We start from the raw sequence: 13,704 nt of genomic DNA, 5'->3' as shown, positions 1-13,704 counted from the left end.
TGATATTAGTTAGACAAATGAGCTTATCTTTAGCCTAGAGGCTGCTATATTCAATGATGAAAATGAATGAGTCCCATGTTAGTAAATAATGGTAATCACTGTGCTGGAAATGATGGGTGAATGAGAGGAAGATGTTCATGAATGACGTAATCGGCGATGATAAGTAAAGAGGGATCTAACGGTGGTAGATTATAGGAGCGAAAGTGGAGAATGATAGTAACGGTGAGGTGTTGGGTGAAATGCTAAATAACGCATTGTATCCTGAAGTAAAGGATGTCGGTTTTCCAAACGTCTGGTGATATATGTTAGCCGAAGTTTTCCAAGAAAGTATTGTAAGGTCGGAAAGGTAATTTGGCGGAGTGTGCAATTAAAACAGTTATCGTGGAATATGAAAAGAACACGAGAAGCTGACTTCCAACACGTGGCCGAAACGTGTAAGTAGCCAGTAATGAAATTTAATGCATAAATGATATATTTACTCTTAAAACAATTCTAAGCGATATAGCCCAAGACTTATCCTATGTCTGGCGCGTGTTATTTCAAATCATTTTGCTAATATGATAATCTTTGTAAGTCAAACAAAATATCTATTATTATTTTAAACTCTGTTAAACTAACCTTTGTGACACACAGAGTTTGACCCTGGTTTAGCAGATACACAGTAGTGACCAACAGATTCCCTTTTGTTGTATGTATACCTTATGTAAATAAACTATCATCATCATTATATATTTTCTCAATTATTCCATTTTGCAATTGTTAAATAAGATTAACAAAAGGTTGAAAGAACTAATAGCGTTATATTAACAAAGGTTCACCAAGTAGTTTATAAAATAATATCGTCCTTATTTGTAATGGAATTGCAGGGGCTTATCGCCCAGCCTTGTTAGGAAGAAGAAGCATATACAGTTTATTGCATTGCAGATAGCATACCCTACAGGGAAATAAAATCATAGGTCACACTCTATCACTGTACTACCAAACCAAACTAGTAATATTCCAAGACAAGAACCATTGTCTTGTTCTAAAAATAACACTAGACTAGTAAGTGATAACACAATACGTGTACAGAAACCAATACATAGTCATTCAGGGTATAGCCAGCAAGTTTTTCTAGAGGGCCTTCATTTTTACAAACTAAAAACAAATCAAAAGTTTCTTTCAAGATTATGAAAGAATTAATAACACATAGATACATATGTATTTCAGAAGTACATATTATTATTATTATTATTATTATTATTATTATTATTATTATTATATTATTATTATTATTATTATTATTATTATTATTATTATATTATTATTATTATTATTATTATTATTATTATTATTATTATTATTATTATTATTATTATTATTATTATTAATAATAATATTTAGTAGTAGTAGTAGTAGTAGTAGTAGTAGTATAGTAGTAGTAGTAGAAGTAGTATATTTCATATATGCTACATTTCTGAGACTTGAGTCTTGATAGTACGTGAAGTTTAAATCAAAGGTTATGTTACGGACGGCAAATGATGGCTTAACACCAAAAACATATTCTGGCCGGGACCGGAGGTTAGTCTGTTTTATGTTTATTAAACGTGTTTAATAATTACAGCAAATGAAATATGTTTATAATAGAATGTGAAAGAATACAGTTTTAAAAGAATTAAACTACGTCAACATGTTAAAATAATTAAAAGAACCTAATTCATCAGCCACTTTGTACTCTCGTTTGCTTAACTGGATGAACCGAGGCCTAAAGGAAAAGGAGTTTTCTGCCCAAATCTCATAAGCAGTGGGATATTTTAATATTATAGAAACTGACCCTCCTTTCGCTTAGAAGTGTAATTTTCAAGACGCTGAAACATATAGTATTTTATTACTTTTAGTTAAAAGTTCAAATGCCGAGTTTCACGCATCTAGCTTAAACAAATCCTTCCTTAATTTATTTACATATTTTCTGAGTAAGTAATGGGGAAATCGAACATAAAAAAATGTGCTCCCTTTGCTCTTTCCCTTTTATGTGTTCAATTTTCAATTTTCAATTTTCAGTTTTTTTTTTTTAATAGGAAAGCTTATATGCCAAGTTTTATTTTACTAGCTTTAGAAACTTGCGAGATACACTACCCTTTAAAAAAATCTTACCCCACCCTTTTTACGATACTTATTTCCAAAAATTCTTTCTTATGTACTGCTTTCATAAGAAAATTATATTTTATAACTAAAATTTATCGACTCTACTTGTAGTAGTATGCCCAAAAATCACTCATCTTTACTCTTTTATATAAGAGTACAGAAGATAAATACAGTCAAACAAATGGACTTCCATGAACAGTTTCCGATTTCTTATAACTAACTTATTGGTACATTTCCCACAAGCTGTGGTTTTAAATTTACGCTCTGTCAAGGTCCAGGTTTCAAAAAGGAAGTAACTGGAAATACAATAATATTATGTATTTATGTGCATGTGTAATATGTATAAATTTATTGTCTTATTGAAGCTTTTGTAATCTGAAAATAAACTTTTGATTTGCTTTTAATATATAAAAATCAAGCTCCCCTAGAAAAAATTGCAGGCTACACCCCTAAATGACTATGTAGTAATTTCTGCAAAAATGGCACACGACCTAAAATTTAGGTCTAGTGCCTATATTTTTAGGACTTGTGCCGTTTAGAACTTATGAATGTCACCCAATGTATTGCATAGTAAATGTTCTTTGTTCAATTTTAAATTTACTGCGTTCTTTATGTATACCGTTGGTATTTAATGTTCACTCGTGAAATGTCTAGTGAGCTTTTGTCTTAATTAAGTAAACTTTGGTGGATTTTTGTCTTACTCTTAATAAAATTCGCTCCACACAGTATATATTGAAATTCTGAATGTTTTCTTGCTTTCAGAAGTCTGGTAAAATATGCTTTTTAAACATTTTTTCAATTTTTTATTTATTTATTTTTGTTTTAGGAATTTGTCTTGGGATTCTCGTATCTCCATTCGAAAGAAACGAATTTCTTAACTAATTATGTAATTAATTCTTAGAATGAAATAAGTTGTATTATGTAATTCACGTATAAGTGCAGAACAGATAGTGATAATAATAATCTTAGTAGTACAAATATAGTTGTTATTGTTGGAATTAGCTACGTTCGTGACATTGTTGCCAACTAGTTGCTGCATCGTCGCAATTTCGTGGGGTGGTGGCGAATTTCAGAACTAAAGCAAGTGAATGAAAAAGGCACAAGACCTAAACGGCACAAGTCCTAAAAGGCAGAAGTCCTAAACGCCAGAAGTCCTAAAAATCATATCGCGGCACAAGTCCTAAACGGCAGAAATCCTAAAAATCATACCGTGCCACAAGTCCTAAACTGCAGAAGTACTAAAATTCAGGTCTAGTGCCTATATTTTTAGGAGTTCTGCCGTTTAGGACTTCCGGATGACACCCAACACATCATGCTGCCTCAGTGATGGTTTGGTGGGGAGTGAGCTACTCAAGCACAACCCAGCTGTATTTTTGCGAACAAGGTGTTAAAACATCTGCCAAGGTATACCAGAACACAGTGCTAACACCTATAGTGTAACCACTATCTGCTACCATGTTCCCTGGAGAAAGGTGGACCTTCCAACAGGATTCCGCTCCAGGCCACACAGCGAAACCAACTTAGGACTGGCTGGCGCGGAACGTCCCTCACTTCATTTCTACCATTGATTGGCCTTCTAGCAGCCCGGATCTTAACCCGTTGGACTACAAACTTTGGGCAGTACTTCAGGCAAAGGTCTGCCATAAACGGCATCCATCTGTCGACAGTCAGAAACAATCTTGGCCCGAGCAGTGAACAATTTTCCCATGGACAGTTTTGGGTAAGTTACATGTAAAAATGTAACGCGTTACAAGTTACTTTACTTTTTCCTAAAATGTAACGCGTTACTTGCCCCCAAAAAGTAACTGTTACTTTACTTCGAAAGTAACGCGTTACTTTTAGGTCTGAAACTTAGAATATGTGAACAAATGTTATCACTTCAATTTTCCGTACTACTATTACTATCGCTTTTTTTATTATTATTATTATTATTATTATTATTATTATTATTATTATTATTATTATTATTATTATTATTGCCCTTTCTGAATTGCTTTATGTAAATGCAAGGACACATTTTTACTTGACAGCTATAAGTTATGAATATTTTCATATAAGGTAACATTGGCTAAAATGCCATACTGCGTTACTCGTACGGATGGGCTAGGGTAACCAGACGTACTGATTTTCGCAGTACAGTACTGTTTTTCAAAGAGCTGTCCTGCGTGCTGCGAAGATGTCTAGGAAATCGAGAAATATCCTTCTTCTTTAAAATGTCCTGCGAAATGTCCAGAGTTAATTTATTTGCAATATCTTAATGTTTCATTCTTTATTCACAATATTTTGAATCAAACACTCTCTTTTCCTGAATGATGAACCGCTGTGTTTTTTAACACTCCTCAGAAGACTAGGGATGGAGAACAATCAACAAACCATTTTTTACAATACATCGCTTTTACTGAGAAGGCCTTGTTGAGATATCGGTAAAGTAGGAAAGGTTTCTTATTGAACTTATGACAGTGATGCTAACCAAGTTAAATAGAAGTTCCTTTGTGCCGGTCTAAATTTTCTTTCATTTCTTAAAATAATACCACGCTTCGAAATTTATTATTATTATTGTTATTATTATTATTTAGCCCAACACGAACTTTGACTGTACGTTCATAAAATAAACCAATTTGTTATTCATCAAAGCATTTGGAGTTGTGTTTAATTCCTTTAATAATTTTGTTCAGTGCTTCTTCTTAACAAAAATGTTCATTAACTTAAGGTTAACATTAATTGAAATAATGATATGCGTATTGCCGACGCAGTAAGATATCATATACAGTACTATTATACTTGTGTCCTACTTTTCGATTGTTAGAATGTGGTCATCCTACGATGGGCACGAGTGAGTACGAGCGTGTATTCTTTGAAACTCGATTCGACTAAAAACAGACATCTTTGAACGCGATTCGAAAAATTTCCTCCAACTCGACTCGAATTCGGGTCGAGTCGAACCAAATCTGGTTTGTAGTTTCGAGTATTCTCTTCAAGTATCTTGCATAGACAATATAGGTTATCAATGATACTAGTACTACTACTAGTACAACTTTTATTATTATTATTAATAATAATAAATAATAATTATAATTATAATTATAACAACACTGTGTTTAAACATGAAAGAAACGCGGTCTGTGTTTGAATACTAAAAAACTAGTTGATTGCTAACCTCGATAGTCGTGAATTCTAGGAGTCAAGGATATTGTTCACGAGCTTGTGAATTTGGGTTGAGGGTTTAGGTTGAGTATTCGGGCTCGAGCCAAACATTGTTAAAAGTTATAGGGCACTGGCCAAATATCTTCAAAACTGTTCGGCCCGGGTTTACAATTGTAAACAACTTGAGCAGCTGGGCTCACAGCTCACTCACTATGGACCCGAACCGAGAAGTGAGCCGAGCCAACAGCTCACCGAACCATGTCAGCAAGAGCCTTCGGCCCAGATGAGCCGAACCGAGCAGATGGTTCATCCAACCAAGCCAGCTCGAGCCGATGGTTCACCTCAAGCGAACCGGCTCGAGCCATCGGCTCAGTTATTACTTCCCAACTGAGCTTCTTATTAAAAAAGTCTCTTGTGGTCTCGATATCGAGACGAGAAGACATGCGAGCATGTTTCCTCTAGTGAGTAACATTAAAAGTATTCCATATTACTACTTAGCTTACATTTCTCATGGCTTTCGCTTTCTAGTGGAATCAGGCCATGATTTCAAAACGAGTTAAAACGTAATAATAATAATAATAATAATAATAATAATAATAATAATAATAATAATAATAATAATAAATATAAGTATTCCATACATATAGAAATGCTTTTGACCAAGCACACAAGAAATTATATTTTGTCCATTTAGCACTATCATTCTTTTGTCACTCACAATTATTAATATTCATATAGTAAATATCTTATAATTCTTATATTTTGAAATCAATTGACAGGTCTCTGATGCTTTTATGAGAAATAAATATTTGGTTTTATAGATACTACGCAGTGGGGATGATCGTGCGCCGTTTCGGTCCTATGCCGTGTCGATCCTGTGCCGTGTCGATCCTGTGCCGTGTCGATCCTGTGCCGTTTCGTTCCTATGCCGTGTCGATCTTGTGCCGTGTCGATCCTGTGCCGTGTCGATCCTGTGCCGTTTCGTTCCTATGCCGTGTCGGCTCTATGCCGTTTCGATCGTACGTATTCTATGCATATAACTTGCACAGGCATAGAATCGACAGGAGTTTATAATTTGTAAGAGCAAAGATTAAACAGATAATAAAAATATTATTTTTTTAGGCACATGATTAAAAGTTAAATTATTTCAGAGCAGCGGCGTGAGAGCAAAACGGCACAGGATCGACACGGCATAGGATCGACACGGCATAGGACCGAAACGGCACAGGATCGACACGGCACAGGACCGAAACAGGTTTCTGAGCTGAATTGTCGGTCGTATGCCGTGTCGATCCTGTGCCGTGTCGATCCTGTGCCGCATCCCCTCACGTACCAGTAATGATTCTTCTTCTTTCTTTCTCTCTTCTATAATCGCATATGTAAATAATTTACGCATGTGCTGGACGATTGAGCAACGTTTGAAATGTTTGGTAATGGTTTCCTTAACTTTAGATGCAGTCTGTTTGTCTCTTCTAAAAGCCTATAGATTCTTTGTAAGATTGATATTTTTACAGGGTGAGTGAAGCACATGTCGCTTCTCAAAATTTGTCAAGGTTTCAATCCTATAGCCATTTCATAGTAATCTAGTTTAGATATATTCATAGATATTTGCCGTAGTTGTACTTTATGGTCTTAAAACAGAAGCTGCCTTATAACGTTACACATACTCAGTTGTCGTCCACCATCTTGTTACTCCTGATGGTGATCAAATAAGAGCTCTCTTTAACAAACATCAACTCATTTATCGTTACATCGATGCATTTGTTGCAACAGATCTCATTAGAGCAAACTTTGGTTTTAGCAACAGGACTTCGAGGGTAAAAATCCGCCCTAAGTAGCCGCAGAGCAGAAGACTAACAAACTCGCAACAACGTAGCAGTTACAAACATATTTTCTTATGTCCTGTTGATGTGGCTAATAGAACTTCTAATTATGTACTAAGTATTCATCTAATTGGTGAAGTTATTCCACACCTTCATGTTGCAAACATCTGCCTTCAGGTTTCCTCTAGTGGTTTTACGATTAGTTCTGTGTAAAACATACCATAACCATAATAAGTATCCTTCCAATTTCCGTGTATTCTACCTCAAAGTTTATATACGCACGTTGATTCTTTGAAAAATTGACTTTTGTTACTCTATGACTGAAGCGTTTGTAACTCGTCGAAAAATGCATAGGCAGTCGAATCACAATATGGTAATGCAGACATATTATTTACATTTTCAGTAGTTGCCTGTTATACTTTATTAACAACAAGTGAATGTTGAATTCGATTTTTAGCATCCTTCATGCTAAACTCTTCGCTAAACCAGCACCGTGCAATAGAGTACATACCATTTTATGTTTGTTGTGGTAAACGAACCATATTTTGTAAAAGTAAAAGAGTTACATCTAATTTGCAATCGTGTTTACACACTTATTTTACTTCAAACTATTATCACAACTATTCTTATCCTCAGCCATCATGACATTCAATTCGTTTACGGAATATGTAGAGGAAATAACAAGTATTTAAAAAAGTTTTCCATTAAGCCAAGTAACATTGCTAGAAATATTATTCAGAAAACTAATGTATTAACTTTAACCGATAGTATAAAATGTGTAGTAAACATTTGGTTACAAAACATGTAGACAAATAGATAAGGTACTATGTTTAATTCCCTCGTAAAAGTAAACTTTATTAAATATATTTTTTCAAGATAAGGGAAAACACTTTTCTTGAAACTCCTGTACTTTCCTGTATTAAACCTGATTCATTTCTATTTAATAATTCGAAGATCGTGTTGTTGCGAATAATGAAACATTGAATTGTGTATTAAGTATTCATATAACTCGTGAATCTCTGCCAAATCTTTATCTTCTAAACATATAAATTCTTCTATCCTCTTGCGATAAAAGTATGGAATATGTAAAACGATTGAGCTATGTTTGGAACATCCGGGAACCGTAATAATTGATTCCTCTATTATTCCTCTGTTGATAATCCACTACTATAGGACCGATCGTACTCGGTTCAAGATATTACTGAGTAACTAGTATGTGAACTATCCAAATATCTATCTTTCAGAACCCCCGGTACTTGACTAATCATTTTGAGAGAGGCTGTTTGGGAGTACTTGATCAGTTTCCTCCTACTTCTCTAAACATTGTGCAAGTACTGGAGCATTCTTAAACATGGATATTTGGATAGTTCACATACCAGTTCATCAGAGTTGCCTTGAGCCGATTACGATAGCCCGACAGTAGTGCAGCTATAAGCTGTTAAATTTCACTCGTTTCAAGTTTTCGGCACCCTTTAACTCCCAAACTATCCACTTTTGAGCACAGGTCCATATGAACTTTTTTCTTATTTTGATGTGAGGAACCTGTTCCCTAAATATTGTGACATATTTATTAAACACCCTGTATATATGTTCCAACATGGCATTCGTTAAATAACATTATTGTTCGTTTCAATATAAATGTTTATGGTGATTTCCTATTGTCTTTACTTGTGGAAGTGAAATTGGTCAATGCTAGGAGAGTGAATGTTCCTCTTTCTTCTCCCTGAAGTCTTAACAATTTTTCGATTTTCTTGAAATATGATGCGGGTTTTACTTGACGTTACAGACTTGCTCGTACAATTCGCAGTTCAAATCAGTGAAAAAGAAAAACGATGATCGCTTGTTTGAAGAACGCACAGCATCACTAGTTCTGGTAGCTCACAAAGTTAATCGTACCAACCTGTCTTCTAATTCCGAAACCAAGTTTAGGTCTCACTGTATCTAATCTCTGCATCAGGCATAAGTAGAAGGGAAAGATAATTAATAATTATCAAAAGTTACAAAAATCATATGGCAAATACGGAAATTAATACCTTAAAAATATTCATTTTCTCCTGAACGACAGAAAATGGTGGACAATTATAAAATTATACGTGGATCCTGCAATCATTTATTGGTAAAGCTTCGGTGATTTAGGTAGCGAAGGACCCCATTGTACATACAAAGGTAGCAGAAACTTCAAAGGTAAACTTACAGGACACAGTATGTGGTAATTGCTAATACTTATTATATTTTATAAGTATTCGCTTCATTTGACTTGCCTGTTTTCTTTTCTTTACACAGTTCATACAATATTATCTTCATCTAAATAGTTATGCATACCAAGATGTTTTATGCTGAAAAGAATGAGGTCTCGATAACCTCTGCTTATCCCGTCCAGTAGGGCAGAGCGAGAAAAAATGATCTGATCGAGTAGCGATATGGTCAAAATTTGCCGTTTTACTAAATAAACACTTACACAGAAGGAATTTTTAAAAGCAGACTGTATGTTGCTCTACCATGACCTTAAAATTTTGTAATTTTGCTTATTTTGTTAAAAAAAAAAGACTTCGTGGTCTTTGCATAGACTCTGTGTGTGAATCTAAACTGGCCACTAATCACACTAGTATGTTTCGTTTTGTTACCTACAAGACTAGAGGAAGCATTCTGTATTAATGATTTGATGTTTTGATGATATAAATATTTTTGCAGCTCTTAGACAGATACAATTCGATGTATCTGTTGCCCAGGACTCGCCGACGTGGAGGCGGCTGCAAATCGAGTCCCCCCTGGCCCGCCCATCCACCCAACCATTGTGAGCACGATCTTCTCCTGTGTTCTTATTCTAAACTCCTTGAATTCGAATCATGGTAGAGCTCCTCCGTGGCTAAGCGGTTAGCGTACGCGCCTTTGGCGTGGGAGACCCGGGTTCGATTCCCGGCGGGAGCTCATGTGGTTCGGATTCCACGTTAATCAGTAGGTCCACGTCTCATATAGCCTCGCTGCTGAAAGGGACGCTAAACTAAAATCAACTCAACTCGAATCATGGTATTACTTTCGAGCCTTCAGTGTAGCTGAGATGGAACCCTTTCATCTTTCAACTACACATACGGAAGCAACAGATTCCTACACGATATGTAAGAATCATTTAAAATCCTGACTATGACAATGGATTTTAACGTACTCCGAGTCCAGAATCTTTGTTGCATTTGCATGACCTTCGCCAAATATTCCTTCCAGTAAAAAGGAGAGGTAATGGTGCATTCATCCTAGTAAATAAGGCAATCACGTCATTGGAGCTCGAAATTCACTTCCAGCAACTGGAATTGTCTAGTTGCGGTTGGAAATTTTCTCGATCTTTTTTCCAGTTTTAAATTTTGTTGCGTGTCTTTACAAGAATTTCTTCTCCTGCCTCAGAAATCATACAGCAGTAAATTTTCTGGTGGGAAAAAATAGGTTTTGACCAGCAAAACTTTATCAACTATATCATTTTATTTCCTTGGTAGACTTCTTGAATTTCGAATTGAATTCAACACGTGTTGTGCTCCCTGGTATCTTAGGGGTCGTGTTTGTCAAACCAAGCGGGTAAATGTCCTTTTAACACAAACTTCGCAACTGTTTTAAAATAGGTTGAGGGTTTGCTTGTTCCCATATAAAGAACAACCCCAGCCACTAAGTTGAGAGTCCTCGCTTCATCTAATCCTACGGGAGAAAAGATAGTTATATTTTTCGGGACAATATCTGGTGTCGATTGACAAACACATTTTATAAACCATTTTTGAGTTCATTGAAGTTGACGACAAAAATCCAGGACCAGCTATTATCCATGACCACAATGTAAAGTAAAATGGTATTGATACAAATAAAGTATTGGTACATTTTATAAGGTACAAGATTTTATGGGGCGCAGAATTCCGTATCTGAAATGTAATACGAAAAATAATACTAGTGTTGTAGTTTACTCAAAAACATTAACTGCATGACGATTCATATATACGATTCAGTTGAAATACTGGTTCTTCTAAAGTGAACAAGAACATTACAAGTCTAAAACAGCACAGTATTACCTTTAAATAGATATTAAAATAAATAAGTATTATAGAAGAAACAATCTGTATCGAATCCCAACCTCCTAAAGAAGTACGGAAGATAGAAAGTGAAAAAAGAAATTGTGTTCAGCTATTTCGCTAGCACAATTGTAGATAAGATAAGAGTAAAATACATTTCTGAATATAGTCCCAAGAGTGTATGCAAACCCTGTATGTTCTGTATTTGCATGAATTTCCGGCAAAAATTACACTTCAATTCTCTGTCAATAAAAAACTAGAAACAGACCAAAGAGGGAGTAAATGAATGGTAGTCAGCTATTTTGCTCTGATTTCTGAAGATAAAGGCACAAAAAGTACACCTCTGATTGCAATCCTAGGAGTGTGTAAAAGCAATGTATGTTTTGTTATGCATGAATTTCACTTTAGAACTACATTTCTATTATGCATAAATAAAAAAAAAAAAGAGAGAGAGAGAGGAAGAAATGAATGGCAGACTGTTATTTTAAGACCCTTCTGTAACTAAAATAAAAAATCACATTGCTTTTTTAAGAGTGTGTGTGAGCAACGTGTGCTGTTTTTTTTTCTTTTAATCTCGCATAAACTATATTTCTGTGTAAATAAGAATTAATTGTAGAACAAGTCAAACATCAGTGTCAGTCTGCTATTTTACTAGCCCTTATGTAACTAAAGTAACCAATTACATATTTTCAATGCTTCTTTAAGACTGTCTGTGAGAAACGTGTGCTCTGTGTTTCCTTTTAACATCTCGCATTAACTATATTTCTGTCAAAACAAGAATTAATAGTAGAACAACAAGTAAAATAATCAATGTCAGTCAGCGATTTTACGAACGCTTATGTAACTAAAATAACAACTCTCATTTCTCATTCCTTTTTAAGAGTGTGTGTGGGCAACGCATGATATGTGTTTCTTCTCAATATCTCGGATAAATTACATTCCTGTGTTAATAAGAATTAAAAGGAGAATAAATTAAAAATGAATATCAGTTAGCTATTTTACTAGCGCTTAAATAACTAAAGTAACTAATCACATTTCTCATTGCAGTCGTAAGAATGCGTGAGAGGAACGTATGATATGTGTTTATTTTTAATATCTGAAATAAAGTTTATTTTTTGTAAACAAAGATTAAAAGGAGAACAAAAACTAAAAAACTCAATATTTGTTAACTATTTTACTATTGATTAATTAGCTAAAGATACTAATCACATTTCTCATCATTGTCGTGAGAATGCGAAAGAAGAACGTGTGATATGTGTTTATTTTTAATATCTGAAATAAAGTATATTTTTCTGGAAAAATGGATTAAGAGGAGAACAACAATGAAAAAACTGAATATCTGTTACCTATTTTACAAGCGCTTAAGTAACTAAAGTAACTAATCACACTTCACATTGCTGCGATAAGTGTGCGTGTGAGCAACGTGTGATATGAGTTTCTTATTAAAGTCTCGTATAAATTAAATTCCTGTGTTAATAAGAATTAAAAGGAGAATAATTAAAAAATGAATGTCAGTTAACTATTTTACTAGCGCTTCGCTATCTAAAGAAACTAATCACATTTCTCATTGTTGTCTTAAGAGTGCGTCTGAGGAACGTGTGATATGTTTTTTTTTTTTTTTAATATTTCGCATAAATTATGCTTTTGGGTAAATAAGGCTTAAAAGGAGAACAACAATTAAAAAAAACTCAATGACTTACTTATTTTAGCTGCGGTTAAGTAAGTAAAGTAACAAATCACATTTGTCTTTGCTGTAATAAGAATGCGTGAGATACACGTGTGATATGTTTTCACATTTACTATCTGAAATAAAGTATATTTTTGTGTAAACAAATATTAAAAGGAGAACAACAATTGAAAAACTCAATGTATGTTACGCGTTTCAATTTTCTTTAACTAACTATAGTAAGTAATCACATTTCTCATTGGTGTCGTAAGAATGCGTGAGAGGAACGTGTGATATGTGTTTATTTGTAATATTTCGCATAAATTATCCTTTTGTGTAAATAAGAATTAAAAGAAAACAACAATTAAAAACTCAATAACTTTTAACTATTTTACTAGCGTTTTAATAACTAAAGTAACAAATCGCATTTCTCATTGCTGTCTTAAAAGTGCGTGGGAGGAACTTGCAATATCTGTTTGTTTTTAATATCTGGAATAAATTATTCTTTTGTGTTAATAAAAATTAAGTGCTGCACAAAAATTAAAAAACAAAATGACTGTTACCTATTTTACTAGCGCTTATTTAATTAAAGTAAAAAATCACATTTCTCATTGTTGTTGTAAGAATGGGTGAGATGAACATATCATACGTGTTTATTTTTAATAACTCGCATAAATTATATTTTTGTTTATATAAGGATTAAAAGGATAACAATTAAAATTCAATGACGACTACCTATTGTAGATACATGGATAATAATATTAAATTATTATAAGTTATTTATTGGTGATTGGCGTGATTGTAATTTAAAGCAAGTCAAGTTTTGAGATAAGAAACTACAAAGAAAGATGTGAAATTGTGATATGCTGGAATGACACGTTTTATTGTTATTGTTTGTTTA

The sequence above is a fragment of the Thermobia domestica genome, chromosome 17 (assembly GCF_964235325.1).
Source record: "Thermobia domestica chromosome 17, izTheDome1.hap1.1, whole genome shotgun sequence".
Lineage (NCBI taxonomy): Eukaryota > Metazoa > Arthropoda > Insecta > Zygentoma > Lepismatidae > Thermobia > Thermobia domestica.
This window is presented reverse-complemented; position numbering follows the sequence as displayed.